The 25,534-nt window shown below is 35.5% G+C and overlaps 1 protein-coding gene across 2 annotated transcripts in view; it reads left to right on the forward strand.

Moving 5' to 3' along the window:
• Nucleotides 1-25,534, forward strand: part of ZFPM2 (zinc finger protein, FOG family member 2) — a 434,128-nt gene that overhangs the window by 398,968 nt on the left and 9,626 nt on the right. The gene's annotated exons all lie outside the window — the stretch shown is intronic.

Here is a 25,534-nt window from a genome sequence, read left to right on the forward strand (position 1 = left end):
CAGTGGCACAGTACTGATAACACATGATATGATCTTTAACCCCAGGCTAGTGTTTTCATCCTCACTATATTGTTAAAATACTAAAAATCTTTGTAAGCATGGCTAATATTTGTCATGTTGGTTTATGTATTGAGCCACATTTTTTAAAATTCCTATTAAAATTTCTTTAAAATTTTTGAAGTATGTGTAATAAAATATCTATTTATAGGAAATAGATGCTACAGAAAATTACAAGTATTACATCTATTCTAATGACTATTTCTTGTATTAGAGCTTCGCTTGCTCTGTTCACCTTTTAAAAACACAATCTGTGATCAAAAACAAAACAAAATAAAATTTTAATAATTTAAGACTCAGAAATTATAAGGTCATGTAAATCCCTAGGATCTGGTGTTTTTCAACCAATACTTATTTTGCGGATTCCTAACATACAGAATATTAGAAAGTGCATATTTATTTCAAAAATGCAGCAGACAATAGAAGTCCAAAAGCTAAACAGGGCCAATCTTTGGGAATAATAGTCTGAAACCGATGATATAAATCACTCTCCGAAAGGAAACCAGGGCCAACAACAGAGTAACAAATGGAATGTGCTTTCTAGGGCCAATGCCTTCCAGGACAATACCTACAGCAGGTGATATTTTACAATCTTCCCTAGTTGAAGCTTCCAGGGAATAGTTTTTGCCATTCCAAGTAAAATAATTATGAGAAAGGAGCAAAGAAAACATTTCCAACATTCCTATTCCAGGCTTGTCTCTGTGCTATGTTCTTCCTATAAAAGCATCTTCTAGAGCAATCATCTGAGGTAGACAGGATAATTCCCATTTTCCACATGAAGAGACTGTGTCTCCAAAGGACTAAGCAAATGGCCCAACATCACACAGAGCTGAGTTCCTCACCCAGATTTGTCTGATTTTCAAAATCCAACAGCTTGCACTGTAACATGATGATTATCTTTGGTAACTTAGCAAAAGAAGTGAAGTTACTGATAGACTTGGGGATTTTCTCAGAGCTTGGGAGCTGTTTTTCATAATTAAAAGAAAGTGGTCACGCCATGGTCATAAGACCAAGTGGAGCCAACCTACCTGGTAGCTGATTGGCATAGCAGTAAAGCTTCTATTAAGATAGAAATCGCCCCCTTCCACAAAACCAAATAGTAAACTAGTTACTTTCAGCGTCTGGAATTAGAACAATATTACAACTTGAGTTGGATATTTTATTGACCCAAATTCCAGCCTGTTATCTTCTGAGTCCTTTTACGATTAATTGGTGAGTATTTCAGACTCTGTTTGATCCTCTAGAACTATAATTATGGAAACAGAACAAGGAAACAGACAGAAGTACAATTCATTCCCTTTTGAAACATGGGCCAAACTTGAGAACTGCAGGGATTAGATGATAAAGCCAGATTAACATTAAACATGGTTTATCATGAGGAAAATTTGGATTTTTGTGAAAATATTTTGATTTAGGAACACAAATTGTGTGTGCATTTAAAAACTACTCAAAATTAAATTTTCCCCAAAATTAATTTTCAGAATTAATGCTTTCTAAATGCATTCAGGGTTTTCACAGGTAATTTCCTTCTATTTCCATTATAATGTTTATAAATATTCATTTTCTGTGTGCTTGATTATTGCTTTTTTTTTTTTTTTACTTCTGTCTTCTTTTTTCCAATTACTCACTAAATTAATAGTTTCCAAAAATTCACTGTTTTCTGTTTGAGGATAAAGAAAACTCACAGTCTTCCATGATTCAAACAATGTTCTAAGTTGAATTACATTCAAGAACATGAAGGGGAGTAACTGCTTCATTCATAGACACTTGAATCTATTATATTCTCCTTGCAAAATGAAATGTGTTTTTTATGATTATTTTTTTCTTTTAGTTTCATGGTACATTGCTGTACTTGATACGATTTCAGGGTAATTTTATAGAATTTTGTAAGTGACTTTAAGTGAAGTAATGCACTGAAACCTACAATAAGGTGTTTTAAAATCTGTCATTTCCATTTGGAAGCCAAAACACCAAATATAAAATAAGCATTTGAAAAGAATTCAAATTCAGAGCCCCTAGTGTGCAGAGAAGTTTGATTTACCTGTCTCCACCTCTCTCCTTTTCCTTCAGGCAAATTTTAGGCTCTGGCTTTCAGAATTCATAATAACCTTTGATTTAAAACAGTTAGTACTGAGTTCTCTGTTTAAGAACAAAACTGTTACAGATTTCAGGACCAAATGGTTAGTACACAATGTGTCACTTTATTTCCCCACTGAACACAGTTGATAACAGGCTTTGTTTTGCTTTTATTTTAATATAAACCATCTTTTCAAAAATCTTTGAATGATTGAATATGGACTTTACTATGAAAACAACATTACCTAATTTTTTGGTGGGAGGGAAGTTTCATATATCTTGATAATCTCAGTTAACCAGCAGTGGTTTTAAATATATTAAAATAGTACTAATGATTCATTTAATCTAGTACATAGGCAGGTTGTTTAGAATTCACGTATCTTTTCATATTTTCCAACATCATTCAAGCCACTGTCAATTTCCCCTTAATAAAGCTAATCTTCAGTTCTGCATTTAGCCACAGTATGCCAGTACGATTTACATTTTGATTCACCGTAAAATTCTAACTTTTCACATTATTTCATTCTCAAGTTCCAGTTGCTGTATTTAATAGATTGTCCTTTGATCTCATGGAGACAATTGCATTTTACTTCTCTAATGAATCTTGTATTATTATAGCCAAAGTGAATGTTGCACCAAACGGTAGAGAAATCCCGAAGGAAGCCATGTGTTTCTCTACAAAGGTTAGAAAAGGCAGCATAATTCATTTTTGAGAGTTATCAAGCAGTCTTTCCCCCAAACCCTATTTCATGCCATTATTTCATTTAGCATTCTAAGGCATTTCGTACTGGTAACATATTTTCAAGGTTCTCTGGGTTGTTTCTAACAACTAACCAGTTAAGTAAGTTAATTGTTCTTTATTCAGACAGATCTCACAATAGGAAAAAACAGGGACAGGCCGAGTGGCCTCTTGTTTCTGATATTTTTGGCAATCATTTTTGTCCCCTTATTTGCACTTCAACAATTCGTCGCTGGCATTTCTGTGAATTAATTTTCAAAGGGCCTCAAGCAATTTACTCAACAATGGTTAAAAACTTAGCCAAAATCTCACTGGTTGAACTGGATGTGAAAACAGTCAGTGGTTTAAAAACTATACTCTACTATGTGGTTTACATGCTGTATTTATCTTTAAGGCATTTATCTTCATAGCTTTATCTACTTTGAGCAAAGGAAGGGATTAAAGATAAAGTGTAGAACATGGAGGGAGAAAGAGGAAGTCCAATCCACAGATGAAACCTTGGAAGGTTTGGTCTGTAGTCATAACCAGTACTGATTTATGGCAAGTCCTGTTTTTTGTTAACTATTAATGTCAGAACACAAAAGCTTTATAACCTCTCACTCATTTGCGTTCCCTCCCAACGTTTTGGCTTGTGCATACAATTATGTGGTATCTGTGTAGATCAGCTGGATTCCTCCTAATCAAAAGTCGTGGCCAGGATGAAGCTTTACTTCTGGGAGGCCATAATAAGTAGCTTGAGTTTCCTCCTGTGGACAACAGGGGGCCATTCAAAGATCTCACTTAAGAGGGAACAAGGTCAGTCTTCAGTTCTGGCCATGCATTCTTGCAGAGGTGTGGGAGACAAATTGGAAAAATACAAGACAGGAGCTAAGGGGATTAAGCGTATCAAGGTGGAACAGATGGGGTTTGAACCTCAACAGCCTCGCTGGAGGTGAAGAAGGGGAGGAGGTTTGAAAGATACTTTGGAAGTACACTTGGCAGGACTTCAGGAATTGATTGGGTATAGGGAGTGAGGACAATAAGGAATTTAATAATAAGGCTTATTCAAGAAAATCCACTTTCCAGACCTGTATGTCTGATTTAAAGATGAATTAGCTAGATCCTTATAGATGGGCAATATTGTAAGCCATTTTCTCAAGCCAAATTCCTGCTTCCAAAAGCTCAGATACTAGCCGAAAGGAGTTTGGAAATATTTTCTTTTCCTGATAGGGGTTACAACTTGGGAAATAGTCAAGCAATTGCAAAATGATTGATAGTAAAAATATGGGTAAAAATAATTCATATCAGACAAGCATATTTCACCACCATGAAATTTGTTTGGCCTGTGTTGTTACAACAGGGTAACTCTTTATAGAGATTTGAATGATGCCAGGCATAGATACAGTGATCATGAGCACAATGTATATCTGTGGTTTTAAAACAGTTGGGGAGGGGAGAACTCCAGTCTGGAAAACAAACAGGTGTAAAGATTTCAAATGATGTGCTTTACAAAACAGGATTTGATTTTACATACCATCCTGTATGGTGACTTTAAAATTATTAAATGAGAACTGTAGCCAGCAATGCATGCAAAATATTCATTCATTGTTGTAAACTAAAAAAAAAATATTGCTTTTATGCAAAGAGAATGCCATTGTAGAATTTTAAAAGGCATGGAAATAAAAGGCTCAGGATTGGAGCGATTTAAACAAACTCACTAGAATATAGTAGATGATTAAAATACAATCTATAATTACATTACACTGGTATCAGGTAAGGATAAAAGCCTATAAATACACTGGGGTCAGGGTAAGCATAAAAAATGAAACAGTTATTTGAATAATCTGAGATCAAGTTGCAGTAATTAAAAACGAATGTATTATTCAAATGAAGGAATTAGGTTACAACACTCCTCGTATGAAAATATTATTGTGACAGACTGAAATAAGTTGGAAATGATTTTGATTAAAAAATGGGTAGAAGAATGTAATAACTTTCACTAGGGAAAAATAGACAATCAGGGAATATAAAAAAAAAATTTTGGCTGCCAGATGAGAGACTAAGTGAAGCTAACTGTTCAAATGCTTTTTGATATCTTAAACTTGTTACAGCTAAGCTTTTCTTGCTTTTTTTATTAAGTGATTTAATTCCCAAAATCATCAAGAGTTCCAATCTATTAAAAAAATAACCTTATTTACCTTTTAACAAACATTTCATGTGTCAAATACTGAGAGAAAACTTATCTTTTTTTCCCATATTTTTTTAGTTGTAGGTGGACACAATGCCTTTTTATTTTATTTATGTGGTGCTAAGGATTGAACCCAGGGTTTCACACATGTGAGACAAGTGTTCTACCACTGAGCCACAGCCTCAGCCACAAAAAACTTAAATCTTAACAAGGGAACACGCACATATTCTCTCCTTCTCTTTCTCCTCCCCTTAGAGGTGACATTCATTTGTATGGTTATTCAGATTTATAAATTCTGCTTCCATTTTTATTTATGGAAACTGCAAAGTTAAATCCACATGTATTACCCCAAAAGTAAAATGACCTCCTAGTTACAATAACATTAATAAAACTAGGTCCTGGGAAAGTAGCAACATATATTTAAAATCAGAATAAAATTTTAAACTATTTATGAATAAATGCTTTTCAAAAGTAGGCAGCATGATGTTTTTCCTTAAGTATTTTTGCCACTACTGGAGAAGTTTTGTGACTATAACTACAGGAAACATTTGAACAATATTTTATGTGAATATCTACATCCCCTGTATCATACAATTAATTGGTTTAAAAAAACTGGCTGACAAATAATAGGTAATGAATGCCTACCAGTCACTTTATTAGGGAATAGATTAGACTCCTGTCCATTAGTTTCCCACTATTTTAAGCTGGAATATGCATAAACATCACTATAACCACAGAAGCATTTCTTTTAACTTATTTATTCACTGGGGCAACCTTGTTCCTCTTGATTGTAGTAGCATGGTCACCTGCAAATGTACAGGTTGAAAAGTGGTAGGATATCCATGGTGCACATCTGAATGACACCGGTATCATCCAGACTCCCTCTGAAATGGAAAACGATCTTTTGTCAAAGCATTACAATTATGAGAGCTTTCTGTCTGTTAAGCTGCAGAAGTGACTATGTATCTGTTAAGTGGGACTCGGCAGAGCCAAGAGCTTCAGAGAGCAGATTTGGGTTCTGTTTCCACAATTTTAAGATCTCTGCACATTTAGATGGTTCATCTCTCTAAACTTTATTTCAATGAATCACACCACCAACCTCATAGTTTTGGGGAAAAAAAAATGAGATATCATAGAAAGCATTGAACATGTTAAACCCGATTACGCAATGGAAGTAATTAACTACAAATCTGTTCAACAATGGTCCCACACCAGAAACTGACTTCCACCACATACATGTGTGCATGCGCACGCACACACAAACACACACACACACACACACACACACACACACTGACTTGATGACCTTTGGCATGTCACCTAATTCCTTGGAGGTCTTAACAGTTCCTAAAGCCCTTGATGGTTCCTAACACTGATAAATATTTACAGTCTTATGCGCAACATTCAATAGAGTAAGATAAAAACATGCCTAGGGATTTTTCAAGAAGCCTTGTCTTATTTGGAAGGATAAAAGAAAAAAGCTGAAGTTTTTCTTGCATGTTTAGTTTGCTACCTACCAGGATTTTCATGACTTCTGTGGGTTTTCGTTTGTTTTATACCATAGTCTCTGAAAAACAGATTTAAGTATAAAGGAAACATGGTCATTTATGAGGCACACAATACTTTTTTTTTTTTTGAGGATTCCTCTTGCATGCCTGTTGAGCTAGATTTAGCCACCCAAGCAACTCAAGATAAAAGATCAGGATCTTTCCTGAGTTGATTTCAGCCACTCATTGGTTTTGATTCTCTCTTTGATCCCCACAGGTCCCTACTTGACTTTTCTGGTCCATTTCCTGACCCTAGTATAACTTCCTACTATGGAAGATTCAAATAAGTGTTTCTCTCTAGAGCAAAAGTTTTGTCTTTTTGTCCCCTCCTTGATTTCCTCTCTCCTCTCCTCTCCTGTTTTATTTACTTTTATTTTGTTATTTTGGGGGGGTCTGGGGGGCAATGAGATGTTTTAAGAGGGGGATCCATGTTTCTGACTTTGTTGTGATTTTATTTATGTCAGAAGTTTGTAGATCCTTAAAGACTACAATCCTGTAATGAGCCTTGTTCGTGAACTTTTATTTTTATGCCATATCTCCTTTGCCTGTTTTCCCTCTTATCAGTGTTTATAAAACATTACCACAATTTGTCCTTAGCCTGACCCTACCTCTGTTGAAATCCTTTTCAAGCCTTAATTATATCCTGTCTTGACTTTTTCAGTTTCTTCTTCAGCGATCTTCTACTCCCTAATTTTTTGGCTTTACTGAATACTTCAACTAGATCATCCTGGTGTTCAGAGCTGCTATGTACATGGGAGAAAATGTCATTACCTCTAGGACATAACTCCTTATTTCACTTCCATTTTAATAGTTGGGTTCTGTACTGACAGATAATCAGTTGTGCCTTCATTACTTTTATCCAAAGTTTACTGAAAGAAGGGTTGATTCTCTTCTGCCTAAAAATTCTACCTTCATTTTCTTTTTTCTCTTTTTATTTATATTTTAATTTGTATCTGGTTACAAGTAGAAGAGGCAGCAGTTCGATCTTTTAACTATCCTACATGTAGTACATTTAGAAATGAAAGAGTGAGTCATGAAAATATTAGGAAGAATTATACCAGGTTTTGCAGAATGCTAATGGACTTCTCCCAGCATCTCCTGGGTGCTAATAGCCCTGTTTGCCTCCCGAGTGCTCTGGGGCAGTTTTCCTCAGAGTTGTGGGTTTGTCTGCTCCAAACAACACCATGTATGACAACTGGAGAGCTGAAGCCCAGGTATGGTGCACCACTGTATCAACCAGAGCGTATGTAGTCAAATTAATGAAGGTTATTTAAAAAAAAAAAAAGGCCTTGGTATAAAGGAAAATAGTTGAAAAGAGCACAATCTAAAGCCAAGTGGATTTTTGCTCAACAATGTATTTCTACTCTATTTCTAAAGTTTGTTCAATTGATAGGTTATGACTAAGGATCTCTCCATTATTGTGAGTAAACAAGAGATCCCTAAGGGATGCACAAACCTGTAACTTCAGCCATGCTTTCCATTGATAACCACAACTTTCAGGACACGTTTTGATGACTGAGGTGGTAAGTTCTCTTCCATTCTCTTCAATAAAAGCTCGGGTCTCCATATGGAAATGCATGACCAAAATGTAATCATAATGAAGTATTCTAGGCATTTCCTTGCCAAAACAAACATCAAGCCAACAAGGCAGGAGCAAACATAACCACCCCCCACCCCCCCACACACACACACTGAGGAAGATACTTAGGAGAATCCCGTCCAGCTGGAAAAGGCCCAAAGCAATGCCCATCTCCTGGCCTTTCCTTGAAGCATCCATTTCTAGATCCCTTTTCTATTTCCAGCTTTGTTCCTCCTGCCCTCCTGGTGAGGCCCATGCTCCAGTGTGAAGTGGATTTTCTATCTGGGCATTGGTAAACAAAGAGAAATATATTGACATAACTGTCGTAATATGAGGCAAGTCAGTTTTTCTGATGAACTTCTTGATAAACTGTGCTCCTGGGTGTCAAATTCTTCCCTTACTCCTGCTCATCCCTGGATTTTTGTGCCTGACCTGCTATGCTTTGCTTAAGAAGGATCTCTTTTAAAGAGGTTTCTCACTCTCTTCTTCTTGGTCTCTCTCTTTCTCTCTCTCTCTCTTTTTCATTTAAGACTCAGATCTAAAAGTGACTGATAAAATGTGATATAAAACATGAATCTGTTTTACCCAATCTCTTCACCATAAAATCCTCCTGAGACTGATCTGTGAAACATTGTATTTTTCTTTCTTTTTTTTTTTCCTTCAAGGGAATGACAACAGCACGTTTTTCTATAGCCTAAAGACACTAGTCTGATGACATTTATACCTATTTTAGGATAAAGAACACATATTTCATTGTTCATGTTACTGGAAACAATTGGTATGCTCTTAAAATATAGCATTGACTCTTTTGTGCAAATTAATACATCGTAACATTCATCATTCCAAACTGCACAATAAAATGGAACAGAAGGCACAAGTCTTAGAAAAATAGTTTGGCTCTGGTTTGTTCATCACATGAGCAAAAATTTGAGGTTTTGCAGTTCATTCCCTTAAGATCATCCACTCATCTTAATGCCTTGGCAGAGGGCCACCCCGACTTCCAGACTGTCCTTCCTCACTGGGCTGTGAAGGGCCGACCTTGAAAGTTGGTTTTCAAAGCACGAGGCAGGACTCCCTTTCTCTTTGTGGACTTAGGACGACTTGGAGCCCCATTTCAGTGAAATTATATAATGTGCTATTATGTTGACTGAGTACTTGTTTTTAATTTCCCTCTTCTTCTAATGCTAATATAATTTGTAAGAGAAGCTAATGTTCTTAAATGGTAATAAGACTATATGGTAACTACATTGCACATATTCTAAAAATATATGCATTAAGCAGGCTTTCTAATAATGGTAGGATTTAGCATGATGCTTATGAATGCATAATCCCAATGGGGTTTTTTAGGACCACTTTCCACTCACTGTCTTTGCCTGGAAATTCAACAACTGAAACTATAAAGGTTAAGACGACTGTTGAGCAGGTTTACAACTAAACTTTGTTCAGGGATTTCCAGTTAATGTATCACAAAGGTTGACATCCTATTGAGACTATGAGCATCTTTGACATATTCAAGGCCAAATTAAAATCTAATGGGAAAAAGCCCTTCATTCATGGGGTGCTGTGGCACAAACCTGTAATCCTCGTGGCTCAGGAGAATGAGGTAGGAGGATCTCCAGTTCAAAGCCAGCCTCAGTAGCTTAGTAAGGCCCTAAGACACTTAGAGAGACTCTGTCCCTAAATAATTTTTTTTAATAAAAATTCTGGTTAAGCACCCCTAGGTTCAATCCCCAGTTCCTCCCACCCTCCAAAAAAGCCTGGAGTCCATGACAAAATGATAGTGAAATTGGGTAGAGGTTAAGTGTGGAGGGACTTATAGATGCACAGATATAATTCTTTATACTGTTTAATTGTCACTGAAGGGAATGAAATATGGCTAGATAGAGACATCTAATGATGATTTTAAAATAATGGATTTTTAAAGTTTAGAGTAGAGCATTCTTGTAGTTAAAAGAGAAGAAAGCAGTTGGGAAAAGGGGAATAAAAACAGAAAACCTCTTCAGATAGGTTTTGAAGAGTGTTACGTTAAAATTACATATATAATAATCTTTACCATTCAAACTTATTGTTTTTTTTTTCCTCCTTAGGAAATTCACATTATTTTTTCCTTAAAATTCAGGGTTAGTCTGTGTGTCTCAGTAATCAGTTTATATCTGCTCAAAGAGTTTATGATGAGAGAGCTTTAAAATATCTATGATGCAGATGATAAATCATGCTTCATATAATAAAGCAAGGCGCTACAGAGCCAAGATTGTCTTATTTTAAGCAGCAAATGTAGCTCTATTCACTTGATGAGTTTACATTATACTTCAGGAACCCAGGTCTCTGTTCTTTTCCTGTTTCAGGGGGGAAAAGTTACATCTTTATGCTTTGTTATCTTGACACAGGCACATGAGTTGAATGAAGGGCCATTTAGATGAGCATTAGAGGATAGTCTGTAAATTACCACAAAGTTGTTTAGTCAATTAACATAAATCTTTGGGGATTATAAAGCTTGGTGTAGCAACTTCACATGTAAGGTAGAATAGAATTAAATAAATAAAGCCATAGTTCTTTTCTTCCCGCAGGCCTCATGGAATGTACTGAGCGCCATCTGCTGGTCATGACTTTTAAAACTATTTTCTTCCCCAAATAGAGATTTGGTAGTGTGTGTGTGTGTGTGTGTGTGTGTGTGTGTGTGGAGAGAGAGAGAGAGAGAGAGAGGAGGCACAAGAGAGACACAGAGAGAAAGCTCATGAAGAAAATCAGAGGGTATTCATGTACTATAAGTATTCCTTATCTCACACAAATATTTTATTATAAACTACATAATAATCATAAAATTTGGTTTTCAAATAATGGATTGAATTTCCATATTTTAGAGTAGATCATCATGAAATTTTAGATAAAGGAGTAATTATTATTGAAAATTTCTGAATTTTTATACATTATGACATGAAAATATACATTTAGTGCCAATAATTTCTAAATAAAATAACAAATAATCAAAACACCACATCATTATTTCTTTGTGTATGTTTGGAAGCAGCTAAAACACATGGAAGTTGAATCTTAGTCATCTTTACACATAAATTATAAGTTAAATTGTGTTATAGTTCTTTGTTAATTTTCATAAAATACGTTCTAAGTCAATACACTGAATGCTGAGTTGTGTTCCACATTTTTAGTCCCTTAAAAAAATCTTCATGACCAAAGAATATCAAAGTCTCTAAACGTAGGGTAAGAAAAAATCAAAATGCTTCTGAAAAGAAATTCCCTTCACTCTGTGGTTTTGATGGTTTTTGTGTTATTTAAAATCTATGTCAAAATTTTGTTCTAATATTTGATGCCTTTGAAATTCAAGGAACATAGTCACATGCAATTTTGCCTGCATTTCAGAACCTCCATAACCCATGCAGAAAATTAGACCCATTGCTCCCCATTAACTTTCTTCTCCAGAGCAGGCACAATAAGAAACAGGTGCATGCGTGCCATTTTCAGTCTCCTATGGAAAGCAATTATTAGTTCTGTTATATTTAACAGTAGATTGTAAAGAAAAATAATTACCTGCAGGAAAGCTCTTATAAAAATGAAATAAAAACACAAACATTAATTTAAAATTATATGTTGTAATAAGAAAACCTGACACAAATTGTCATTCCCTGAATTTGAACCCTAATTACAGGACTTGGCCATTGTTCCCTGTAATCCATAATCAGCCCATCGTCTCCTTTAGTAAAATTACTGAGCTCTTATGGAAGAGACACTTAGAGAGTGTCTATGAAAAAAGGAATAATGTGAAAGAGGGAAGATCTGCTGGGTAGCAAAAGAATATATATATTAAAAAAAGTACTACATATAGCTTTAAAATTTGAGTCTCAGGCAGTATGTTTAATACCGTGTTGTTCAGTTTTATTTTTGAATGAATAACACCTCTTGTGAAGAGGCAATTTGGATAAATGTATTTAAAACTTAATAAACTGTATGAAGGCATATGTTGGCTATTCGGAGGTTTCCAGAAAAAGACAATGCATATCAATTTGACCTCTTTTCCTAGTTTCGTTCTTCTGTGGATGCATCTGGTCAGCATTGAAGGGCCAGGATTTCTTCCAACAAAGGGAGAATTCCTGACCACTTGCAATGACTGATGTTGAAACCTACAGACATGAGGCAGAGCACCTCAGAGCACTTGGGGGAACTAGAAACCAAAGGCATCGCTCTGCAGTGGCAGACTGAAAACTGCGAACTCTGGGGCCTGCCAGCTCCTTGGCACTTGTGCTGCTCAGATCTACCCAGCTCTGCAGGGGACTGCCAGGCCTCAGCACCCTTGCTTTGGAGTCTACACTTCCCTGGAGAAGTTGAATGAACCTCTCAGAATTAAAAAAAAAAAAAAAAATTAAAGCAAAACAAAGAAGTCTAATGAAAATAGACAAGCTGACAAAGGAATAGAGAGGTTCATTTCCAGCCTGGTGCTTGGGGGGTTTTCATCAGGATCCTGCAATGGATTTTTGTACTGAGAAGTGGAAAGAGGAAAGAAAGAAATTAAAAAAGAGCCTCCTATGATGAACTTGTATAATTTATTCCTCTGCAGAGCAGCAGGCACAATGTTTCATTTCCCCCCTCCCCCCTCTTCTTTTCCCCTCCACCTAATTTCTGAGCATTCCCAGGCTAGGCAAGAATGAAAATTAAGCATACCCAACCCAGGAGTCATAATGAAAGTGCAGAATGCACTCAGATTATTCATAAGCTTGCAAGTTGTGTACTTTGGTGGAGATTTTCTCCCTTCTGCTCCTGATTGCTGATGAAGAATGGTATTTTAATAGGCAGATGGTAAAGACAATTACAGTTAGGGGCTCAGCTGGGAGTTACATCAGTTTATTGCAAATTATTAGTTGATAAATGCTTTTGTTTACAAGCTGAGTCTTAAGCAGCTTTGTAATCAGTTTATCAGCAGCAGGCGAATTTTTGACAGCTCGCCTTTAGGGTGCAATGTCACCTCTTGGCTGGTCATTTCAAATCATGATGGTCAGACAGCCAGATAGTCAGATGAGCTACTTTGGTGCATTAGTAAAAGTTCCTGCAAAGGAATGACACAGCACAACCCAGAGGTACGAACCCCAGGAATGCTGAAAAGACTCCAGGAGCAGAACTTTTTTCCTGTTGAAACCCTATGATATCATCTATTTGACTATACCTGAGTTTGGATACCCAAATCGCATACTTTCCAACACATTAGTTCAGGTTTTCCAGAAAGTTTGGAATGCCTTTCGATTTATTGTGTAAAAGTTTCTGCCCATGCAGTGTAGCAGAAATCTGGATCTAACCACAATGACACTGTTTACTTTTCTGGAAGAGATTTCATATGCTTCTTTTTTTTTTTTTTTTTTTTTTTTTATTTTATTGTTGGTTGTTCAAAACATTACATAGTTCTTAATATACCATATTTCACAGATTGATTCGAGTGTGTTATGAACTCCCATTTTTACCCCGTATACAGATTGCTGTGTCACATCAGTTACATTTCCATTGATTTACAAATTGCCTTTCTAGTGACTGATGTATTCTGCTGTCTATCCCATTCTCCACTGTCCCCTCACCCCTCCCCTCCCCTCCCCTCCCCTTCTCTCTCTCCACCCCCTCTACTATAAATCGTTTCTTCCACTTCTATAATTTTCCTCCTACTCCTCCTTTCCTCTTATATGTAATTGTGTATAACCCATATGCTTCTTAAAAGGGAAAGGAAATTATCTCAATAGGAAACATTTTGTTACAGGAAAAAGGTAAATAAGTACTGTGGAGACCATACAAGCCAGGAGTTGAAAGGATCTAGGGGGATCCATTACAACTTTGAGCCCCAGAACACTCTCTGAGAGAACAGGGTTTACTGAACAGGGTTTAGTGGCTTTACAGGATGCCTTTGATTTTCTTTTCTATATAATGGGTCAACAGGACCTCCTCTGTGTCTCAGAACTAGTTCCTTTAGGTTAAGCAGTTGCTCTATTTCTTTGTTTCTGAGCATGTCGACACCAATATTATCCCTTGAATTTCTGCTACCATAATAAAGCATATAATATTTGAAATGACAGTTAATTCACAAAATGCTTAATTTGGTTCATTTTCCAAGTACTGAAAGAAGGTGCTGCAAAATAGCACTACCAATATTTACTAGGTTTTTGTTGATGTTTTTGTTTTGTGGTATTGTGGTGAGGACACAGCTTATAACTTGAAGTGTTTGAAAGGATTCTCTTAATCATTCATAAACAATGAGCCATTCATGTTCATTTACTTTTCACCCAACAAAGCAAGTTCTGTGGACTTAGTCAAACCCAAAATATTTAAAGAAATAACTATATATAACAACAACTAAAAATAGTCATTTTTTTCATACCTACTCTCCTTTGATGTTTTATTTCCTAGTATTCAAGAAAATACTACTGAGTTAATGGGGAATAAACTCCTGAAGTCAGAAGGCAGTTTTCATAGATAGAATTAGATATTCCATATATTGTAAATTATTGACATAGTAGAAAAAGATCTTCAGAAACATGACTTCAGTGGATACATTTCAGGTTATGTGAAACTTGTAAAAGCAGTATCATAGTCTCAGAAACATGGTTAAGTATCTCTGTTCATTTATTTTCCTGCTTTCAGTTCTATTGCTGTCTTTCTCAACTAAGACCCTACACCATCAGAATAGAAGAATCAGAATTTAAATTGACCACATGAGTTAGCAAAGTTTGTAATTTTAAAGTTGGGTTGACATGAGCTTACTTAAAAACATTTGGTAGAAAACCAGAGCATAATTTTTGATCCAACTTCAACATTCAGCACACAGTATCCAGTCCCCACTTTTCCAGTTCTTAAGCAATTAAATGTTCTATTGACAGGGGAGGAAAGCTGCCTAGAGAAGAATTAAGAATAAAACATCAGATATAGTAAATTATAAATTTTTTAACATTAAAAAGCATAGAGTTGTGGGTTTTTTTTGTTTTTTCTAATCAAGTAAATGGAAGATAAATTATGTATTTGACAAGTAGTTCTGACATTTGTCCATCCCTTTTCATCAGAAAATAATAATTTTTACAAAGTTGGTTCTGTCCCCAAATACCAAAGGAAAATGCAGAGTTGCTGGTTTTGAGTTTGATTTTCCCTTCTTCCAGTACCTGCTAGGATATTCCAGAGAAATATGTTGGGATTCCAACATGAGAAAGTTGAAGGCCCCCAAAATGTCCTACATTGCCTATATAGTACAAATGAAAAATGTTAAAGATTATTTAAAAACAGGAAAGACCTTTTCTAAAATGCTTTTGATTTATTGCTACATATTGTGCAGATCTTTATCAATTATTCTTACTCTGTTTTATTCAAAAACTATTGTAAACTCTGAGTTGGCATGTTGCTGCATACAGAGAAAAAGGCATTAATCAACAGTAAATAAACAAGTGCAGAGATCTATCTAACAACTATGAAGTAGTTAATACATTTTTAAGCAATTTTATTATAGAAAGGAGGGTAAAAGAGTAGTGCTTAATTATCTGGACTCCTCTGTGCTGGGCTCTCTTTTGATTGTATTAATGAAGCAGCTGGCCCATTGTTTCCCTTTAATTCCTCTATTGTTTTAAGAATATGTCACAGCTCTTTATTCTTTTATCAGGTGCTGTGCAGGAGGATCCACACAATACCACATATTCCTACTGTATTTGCCAAGGCACAAAGAAACCTCCAAAGCGGTTTTCAAAGAAGGGGCACCCATAATTTATAAGTTCTATTCCTTGCACTACTCTACTGTCAAGAATTTCAACAGTATTGGATTTGAATTCATTATAAAATTTGTATCAAGCAATGTGGCTACATATAGATATATGTCCTGTGTTCGTGTCTAAGCCCCGAGATCTAGGCAATAACACATGCCATTTTGAAATAGGGCAATTGTTTAGCTTTTAGGTACTTATTCTGACCAATTACTTCCACTTATGAAAAAATTAAATTTCAGAAGAAGGAATCGTGCAATTTTCTAATTATTCAGTAAAGGTGAAATAAGTTAATGAGTAAACAAATAATTATTCCCCTTTTCTCTGCCTCTAGACACAGAATATGTGTGTGTGTGTGTGTTTGTGTGTGTGAGAGAAAGAAAGACAGAGAGAAATGACTCATTTATTTTCCCAGAAATGGCTTTAATTTTACATGAATGTGTCTAGTAGGTACCATGTTTTACTCCATAGGTCAACATGTAATCTTTATTAACTAAGTTCTGGTCATCAATTGACCACACTTTTGCATTGTGTGTGAAACAGACCATTTTGATTAATGTAAAACTATTACTCTACAGTTTAGAAATCAAAATGCTACAGCAACTTATTATATAGCACATGTTTTTTTAATGCCAGAGATCTTTAAGACTGCTGTTCAGTTATACATAATTACTTTTTCTCCAAATGTCTATAAAAACCACCAAAAGTACCCAGGAAAAAATAATCTCAAGGTCTGATTCACAAAGACTGTCTTTTTTCACATGCATGGCTTCCCCCCCCCCTTTGTTTCTTTTTTTTCCAGTCAAATGTCTGTATTTTGGAGGCTGTTGCATTTATTTATTTTTCTCCTGGGCTTCCCAGCCTGAAAAAGATAGTGAGACTTTATGACCTAATCTATAGAATAAAAGTTACTAACTTCAACTTTAAATATCCTTAGAAAAACCATTAGAATAAATTATTATCATCTATTTCCTTTTGTATTGTTAGGTGAGAGTGTATGGGTTTGTTTTGTTTTGTTTTTTAGCTTAAAATAAAGTTTCACATTGGTATCCCTATCTGTTTGCTTGAGGCTCCTTATCCTTCTGTATATTGAGGCAGAATAATGCAAAATCTGTGATTTAATTGGTTCAATTTGCTATATATTTTTATGCTAAGCATAGGTCCCTATCTTGATGAGCCCACGTAGTTGTGCTAGAGGTTTACAGCTTCACATTGCTTGCATTTCCTTATTTTTACAAAGCAAGCGTCTATCAATCACACAGATAAATTAGAAAGAAACATGTATAGACATAACACATGGAAAAGATTTTTCAGCGTGCTATGTAATTATTAACCTGATTTTTACCATTGTAAGAAGCCGTGAATTGCAGATAGCATGGACGAAGTTAAATGCTTTTATTCTGGATACATTTTGCTTATACAGAACTCTATAGGTATGGTCGAACAATATAATTGAAGCTTTGTCAGCTCTGTAACCTAGCAACAGATAATACTGTTAGGTTACTGAATTGCTCCTGGTTGACAAGTAGGGAGTATTTTTGTGTTTATCATGTTTGCTAATGATGGGATCCTTTCCAAAAGGCCTGTCTTAATCTTAATTAGAGTTTATCAGCAGAGGTCTGCATGACATTGTGCAGATACTGATTTCATAAATAATAAAAAGTGCAAGTGAAAAATTTGGCAGGATGAGGAGATATTTAAGGCCACTGCTTCTAGTAAGAGGAGCATGAATTTCCAAAATATAATCGAGTTTGAACTGTGACTTTTTTCTTTATTATCCAAACTTGTAGTACACTTCACTGCAGTTTTGACAGCAATTATGAGAAAAATTTATAAGCTTCCTGTTAAGAACCATATCTGTTTGTACACGAACCTTGATCATAAACATTACTTAGAACAGCAAGTACATGGTTTTTCAAGAATGTCAAGGTCTTGGTAGTTATTCCTTTTATTGAACTTTGAATGTATTTGTCCTTTATTTGTGAAGGGTGTGGGGTGTGGGCATGAAGACTTGGAAGAGCTACTATGTTTGCAGCATAAGAGACAGACAATGGCAGAAGCTTAAAATAAACTCCCCATTTGGTAGAAACAAGGAAGGTATCAGATGGCTGCTTCAGTGCTTGATGTCACTGGATAAAGATGGCATGTCCAAGCAGTAGGAATGTGATTTTTTCTCTGGTTTGCACAATGATATTTCCACAGGTTTTTTTTGGGGGGGAGGGATTGGTGGGAAGCTGCAATATTGTTGGTCATTCTGAATAAGAAGTCACATTCCTTCAAAATAATACTGAAATATTAACACTATGAAACCAAATGAAATTCTGAACTGTACTCAGTTCCTAATAGGCTTCTTCAACTGCGAGGACACTAAGAGTTCTTTGTTTAGCCACCTTTCTTCAACCTCTCCCTTGTTATTTCCACATTCTTCAAATGTTAGAGGAAAGGGAATATTCAAAGCTCTCTTCAGTTGTCCTCCTCTGAGTTTCAGAGTGGACATCTTCTTTACCAAATTATCTGATCACTGTGTGAGACCCTTGATCATCAAGAGACTTTATTTTTCCTAGAGTTTCACTCATTCCAGGCCACACAAACTGCACACATTTCCCCCATGCCAGTTATTCTAAACTCTGGAAGTATATTTAGCATCCTGGGGAGCTTCTAGAAAATATTGAACCAACACTTTACTCTCAGAGGTCAATTTTATTGATGAGAGATTGGACCCTGAAATTTGTGTTGATTCTAATCTCTCCAGAGGAATCTACAGTGCTCTCAGATTGCCCGTCAGTGCTCCATGATTATGTAGAATCTTGACCCTTTTTAGTGTCCCAATTTACCATTTAAATAGGGAATTTGGAAAATGCTGCATTAACATTACTAATATTAACTGAGGGCTAAAGTTTAATAAATAAGTTTCATATATGTGAAGTGCTGCGAACAGTGCCTGGGACATAGTGTTTTCTAAAGTGTTAGGTATTTTAATGAGGCATGAGTCACATTAGAAGATAACCTGGAGTCACGTCCACATCACAGATAGTATAAATATTATTCTCTGTATTATAGCTATGTATTTAATAACTCTATATTATCACTATTTACTCTGCCCAATGCAGTTTTACAAACAAACCCCATTCACTATTTCCAAGTAATTGCTTATTATTCCAACTCTGATCATTGAAATAGGTGCTGTGGAATTAGGTAGTGAACACCAGATGGCGCTGTGGCATAGAGAGCACTGGTTTTTCCTACAGAATCTAGAGCCAAACTGTGTTCAAATCCCATCATAAGCATTTCCTTCACTTTTTCCAGTTCTCTCTATGTGAACAACTGAACAGCTTACTAACATTTCCAACCTCATGATCCCACATGAGAATGGGAATAAAATACAAGTCACTTCGTTGCTCTGGGGAAAAGTCAATAAGAAAATGTATGCAAAGCCCTTAACAGAGTGCTAGTGTATAGTTCAGAGAATCCACTTAATAAATATGTGATTATTACTATTAGTAGCATATTGGTTAGGGGAGCATAAAAATTTGCTCAAAACTGGATGATGATGATTTAGAGGGTTTCTCTAGTTTATGGCTGCCATTTGCTATGGTAAATCAGTTTTCCAATATTACATAGTAACCTAATAATCAAGAAACTATCCTTTCTTACCAACCAGTCAAGTACTTTCTCTAATTCACCTTTGCATCAAAATCAAATAAAAGGTCAGTAATTTCAGGATGCCAACTATGCTTCATTATTAGCATCTAATTCCTTAAAACACAATCATCTACTCTTGAATGGTGTTGCATTAAAGCAGTAAGACTTTTTGTCAATTAATCAAATATTATATTGCCATATGTACACCCAGTATCATCACATAATTCTATTTTTTCATATTAATATGTCATTAATGCAGATTAGAATGTTGAAAATTTTCTCTTTAAGTCTGGTGATATTACGCATGCTTCTGCCTATGAAAGTCACAGAAAACATCCATTTAAATTCTTTCTGGAAAATTGACAGGAACATGTCACAGGCAGAAATTTGAATCAACAAAATAAGTAGAAACTAAATCATTGAAAAAAATTTCAGATTGATAAAACTACCTAAAATTAATTCAAATGAAAAGAGTAAATACACCACAATGTGGTCAAACTACACCTTAGCCACAGTTTCATTGCACTGGATACATGACTTTTGAGCAGTGGTTTGTTAAAGCAGCTTTGCTTGGTGCTATGATTTGGATGTTCTTTGTCCCCCTAAAGGTTTGTGTTTCAGAGGCTTGGTCCTTAGGTTGTTGGTATTGGAAGTGGTGGGACATTTAAGAGGTAGATCTAAAAGTTAGGATTGTGACCTTAAAAGGGATTTTGGGACCCCAGTCTCTCCTTGGCTTCCTGTATGGAGCTTTGACCTCTTCTTTCCACACATGTCCTACCGTTTATCATGGAGACCTTGCACACACGGCACAAAGCTGTTTGGATTTCCAGCTTCCAAAACTATGAGCTAAATAAACCTCTTTTTTCTTTTTAAGTAGGACGCCTCAATATTTCATTAGAAAATACAAAACAGACTAATACACTTGGAAAAACAGGAAAGGATAAGACCTTCGTTTTGCTTTTCTTCAAATCATCTCATATCAGAAACACCTTATAAAAGTTATATTCATATTCTTAACTATAGCTAAAAATTATGCAAATATTTTAGGTTCACCGAAGACATTTTTTAGGGAAAAATAGTATTGAAGTTTGGTAAATTGTGGCAAATACACATAAAGTTTCTTATCTTAACCATTTTTAATAACATTGACATGACCATAGTTGTGAAACCATCACCACCATCCACCTTAAGAACTTTCCAACTGAAACTATAGTCCCATTAAACACTAACTCCTCTTTCCCTCCTCCCTCTGGCCCCTGGCAACCATCACTATTCTCTCTCTATCATTTACAATATCCTACATGCCTCAAGTAAATGGAATTGTACAATTCGTTCTTATGTTATAAGCTTATTTAACTTGATGTAATGTCCTTAATGTTCATCTGCATCATTGCATGTATCAGATTACCTCCTTCTGAAGTCTGAATAATGGACCAATGTATGTATATACCACATTTTCCTATGTAGTTGCCTATAAATGGATCCTGGAACTGATTTCATATTTTAGCTATTGTGAATAATGCTAATATGATATAAACCTGTTGTGTTCAAATATCTCTTTTGATTCTTTTAGGTATAAACCTAGGACTAAAATTGGCTGAATCATAATAATTATATTTTTATTATTTAATAAATCACCATGCTATACAATTTTATATTCCCCTCAATAGGGCACAATTATTCCTATTCCTCTACATCTCCACTAACACTTGTTATTTTCTGTTTTTTGATAATGGTGTAATGTAATGCATTATAATTTGTTTCCATTGAACATGAGGTCAATTGGTATATGATATCAAAATAGCTAAATATCAACAGACAGCATTTTTATGCCCTCTGATTTCTTCTTAATCAAGATGAATACTGCATTCCACACGATTGTGAATCAGAATTGGCAGCTTTACCCCAGCTCTAAAAAAGTAGAGTAAGCTTTCCTCCTCAAACCCATACATGTTTCTAGAAACTAGTTCTATTTGAAATTGTATTTCTATTTTCTATGTCTATTAAACTATTTCTATTTCTAATATCTAGTGGATGCACCCTTGATCTTCTTTTCTGAAGTGAGTTAGATGCTTCCAGTGAAGTATGGATACATTTGCTCATTGAATTCATCAATTTGTCTTTTCTGGTGAGATTTCTTTCATCTTGGATTTAGCAAGGAAGTTAGAAATGAGGATGGTAGCTCCAACCAGAACCAAACAAAAAGGATAATACTTAACAAATATAAAACACTTACATGTGGGTGCTGTTCTTTGGCTTTCACATTACTCACTCACTAAACCCTTTAATAATACTATGGGTTGAACATTTTTTATCGTTATTCCTGTTTTCAAGAATGAGAAAATGATAGGTAGATTTAGTTGGCAACAAATTTGCACCAAGCAATCTGACTTCCTTGCGCATACTTCTTGCAAATGAGGTCAGCAATCCCTCTTAGCAAGCACACTTTGAATCAGTCATTGAAATTATAATACTCAGGCTATCTCACCCTATAATGCTCCTTCAAGTTATATATTCTAAAAGTATCAACTGAAAAGCTCAACTAAACCATTTCAAAGAGCCAACCCTTGATTTCTTGTAGTGTCATTTGCTTGGATCTCATCTAATCTTTCCAAAAATATGCTCTTTGTATCTTTTAATGAACTTTCCCCCTGCTTGCACACTAAATATCAACATACCCCAATTTCACTTCTTCTTGGTTTATGACACATCAGTGTGAAGAGCATTCACAGTCATTTAGAATGTGTGGATGACTTTCAATTTTTTTTTCATCAACCTATATGTCTTCTTTAAGTTCCAACTGCCTTCTAAATACATTAACCCAGAAGCCTCTTAAGTCTCTCCAACTTTCTAAACAGAATTCAATATTTCCATGTGCACATGGACCTTGGATTTGTAAGGACAAAAGTCAAAGTTATGGTTCTACCGTAGACTGCCTTTGCAGCTTTGGGAGTTATTTAATTCTTACAACCTTCTGTTTTCTCAATTCTAACGTGAGGCAGACATCATATATCTCAGAGAATAATTAACATAATTAAAAGGGATGAAGTACTTAAACCACCTCAACTATCAGATCCAAAGATAGTGCTCCTAATGAATCCCACAGTGTGTCGTTGTCTCTATAACACCGATTGTTCATACACCAGCTTAGTTCCTCGTTAATAGCATCACCACCAGCTTGTTTCCCAGGACAAAAACCTTGGTGTTTTGTCAACAGTTTCCTTTCTCTTGCTCTTCTCAGGAAATCACACTCTTTAACTTGTCTCTTGAACCTGGCTCTTTCCTCCCTCACAATTTACAATTCTCACAACTGAAAATAGTACAGTAGTCTCCAAATGGCTACCGTGTAACTTTTCCTTCCCATACAGTTTCCTCTCTCTCTACTGAGAGGGGAAAATAAATTCAGATTGAGCATGTGCGTATTCGTTCAAATAAATGTATATTGTCTCTCCATCTTGAGCCCATGCAACTGTTCTTCTCTTGCATTCAAAGCCCTCTCATCCTACTCTGAGCTTTTTGTGAGAGGAAACTCTGATTTGTACCAATTGCCGGTTCCCATGGCAAATGTTACAACCCTCACCATGGCCAACTTCAAGCTATCAGTGTGATGTCAACCAGCAGTCCACATAGTACTTTCCACTCTTGTGGTACAGAACAAGCTGCCTTCTCCTCAGACTCTAAGTTCAAGGTTCATGACCAGAAACAGTCAGGCTTCTCCATAGTTCTGTTCTTGCATACATACTCATTTCATGGCCAATAATGAAGCACCTGCTGGTTCCTAACTACACATATTATTTATTCTTCCAGAGCTAATAAAAAGTTTGCTTTGGATGTCTTATCAAATTCCCCCAAGAAGTGTCAATTACTCATTTCCCTCACATTTTCTTTAGCATTAGAGCACGACCTCATGAATGTGGTGGTGTAATTTATCTGTTTGTGTGTGTGTGTTCTCATTGAGTAGCTGTGTGGGAAGCCACAGAGACCAGCCTGGTACACAGCAGAGAGTTCATTTCCTTGAATCACTGATGAATGAATGATTTAAAAGACTAAACCCTAAAACAACTGACTTCCTCATCAAGCCTACCTGGTACATTGTTGATCCAATTCTGTTTTTTAAATGATATGTTCCAACTAATCATAAAATTAGAGATAAAGTGGTAAAGATGATAAAATATGAAACATTATTTGGTACATCTGAGAACTCAGAAATGTATTACAATTGCCAGTTTGTTTAATAATGTAGGAAAAACCATTTTTGTTTGCATTTCTTTGCACTTAATATTTTCAATCTCATTTTATTTATTTTTTTGGTTCAAAATTTAAGCATAAATGTTCTATTGTGCTGCTACATAATTGACTATGGTGATAAAGATTACCTACAAGTGGAGTGAGTGCCTTTCTAAAATCCCTACTTCTCCTGGGTACTGAGCCAAACTGGTCGTGATTTTTATGAAAGGGATCCAAAACTTGATTTACCAAGAATGTGGATTTCATCACTGAAACCTAGTGACTCTGAAAGGCCATGCTATAAAGTCAATCTGAATGGTGGTTCTTTGCTTTGCCCTCCCCACCTCCTTATTATACAGACTCTCTTAATAAACTTTAGCTTCCATTTCCCAGAGGAAAGATTAGGTGCAAATGATTCCCTTGCTGCAGCTGTAAGTAGTTTGGATCTGTGTGCACATCAGAGAAGGCATAGCATCTAAAAGCAGAAGATGTCTGAGGGAAAATGGAAATACCACCCTCACGCTTCGATTCTCATCTGATTCCACAGGGAGTCAGTTTAACTTCTAATGCTTGGAGTTAAATAAATCAGTGCCAAAATGCATCTGTTTTATGTAACTGTGGTAAACCTGTGTGCTCTCTGACACATTAGTTTCAAATTGAGAAAAAGAAAAAGTTGTTTTCTAGTATTTCAGTTTTGTTTGTGTTTTACTTTGAAATTGTCTCACAGATTGAAGGACTATCATCCTAGTTTTTAAATTATTTTTCACAAACACACACTGTTACTGATAGTGTCTTATTTGCTTATTTTTCCATCCTTCCCATCCAGCTTAATCAATGGCTTTAGTTTCTCTAAAGCACCACCCTGGCTCTCCTGTGCAACTCTGCCATGTCATATGCTGCCATTATCTTCCCCACTAGATTTTTACCACAAATTGTTTAACAAGCATGGTCTTAGAGGGTGGAAAAAGATGAAGTGCAGTTGAAAAGACAGTTATGCTGAAAGACAAACAGAGCAATATGACTTATCAAAATGGGTACAATTTTTTTTTGCTTAATGAGTACAATATACAGCCTTCAAATATATACACAAAGGGGGAAAAAAGCTTTATAACATATCAAGTATGCCACATTATTTCAGACATAACCGTATAGGATACATATCTAGGCCTGAGAGTGTAGATAACAAAATATAAGTGCTTTGCCTGTCTAAACATGTTAAATAAATGAGCATCCACTATCGCATTCCAATACATTAGAAGATGTACTTGCATAGTTAATTTTTCTTTTTAATGCACCACACATGATCATTTGAAATGCAGAGCCAGAGTATATCTTAGTGTTTGAAGACAGGGTTCTTTTCATTTAAACAAATCTTTATTTAAATAAGCCTTTTTGAAAAGGATCTTTGGCATATCTTCTTTTCAGGAAGTCCAATCAGGGTAAATGGAGATAAAGAAGCTACATTATAAAGAATATTCTATAAGATCACTCAGGCAAAGTAAAAAACAAAACAAAAAAATGGCAGTCATACTCCCTAGAATTTTATTTTAATATCCTAGATTTCAGATTCACTTGTTATGTAGTTTCAGGCATCTCTTATTGATATAATATTGATAGAAAAATATATAATAATAGAGAGAAAGATGGATGGTGGGAGAAGGAGAGAGAGTTGGAAAAGTAAAGAAAGAACTTCTTCCCTGAGATAAAAATAGTACATTCAGTGCTCTTCAGAAATCAATTTCTGCAGATGGGTCCCTACCATGCTGGTTT

The sequence above is a fragment of the Spermophilus citellus genome, assembly GCF_964194105.1.
Source record: "Spermophilus citellus genome assembly, chromosome: 14".
Classification (NCBI taxonomy): domain Eukaryota; kingdom Metazoa; phylum Chordata; class Mammalia; order Rodentia; family Sciuridae; genus Spermophilus; species Spermophilus citellus.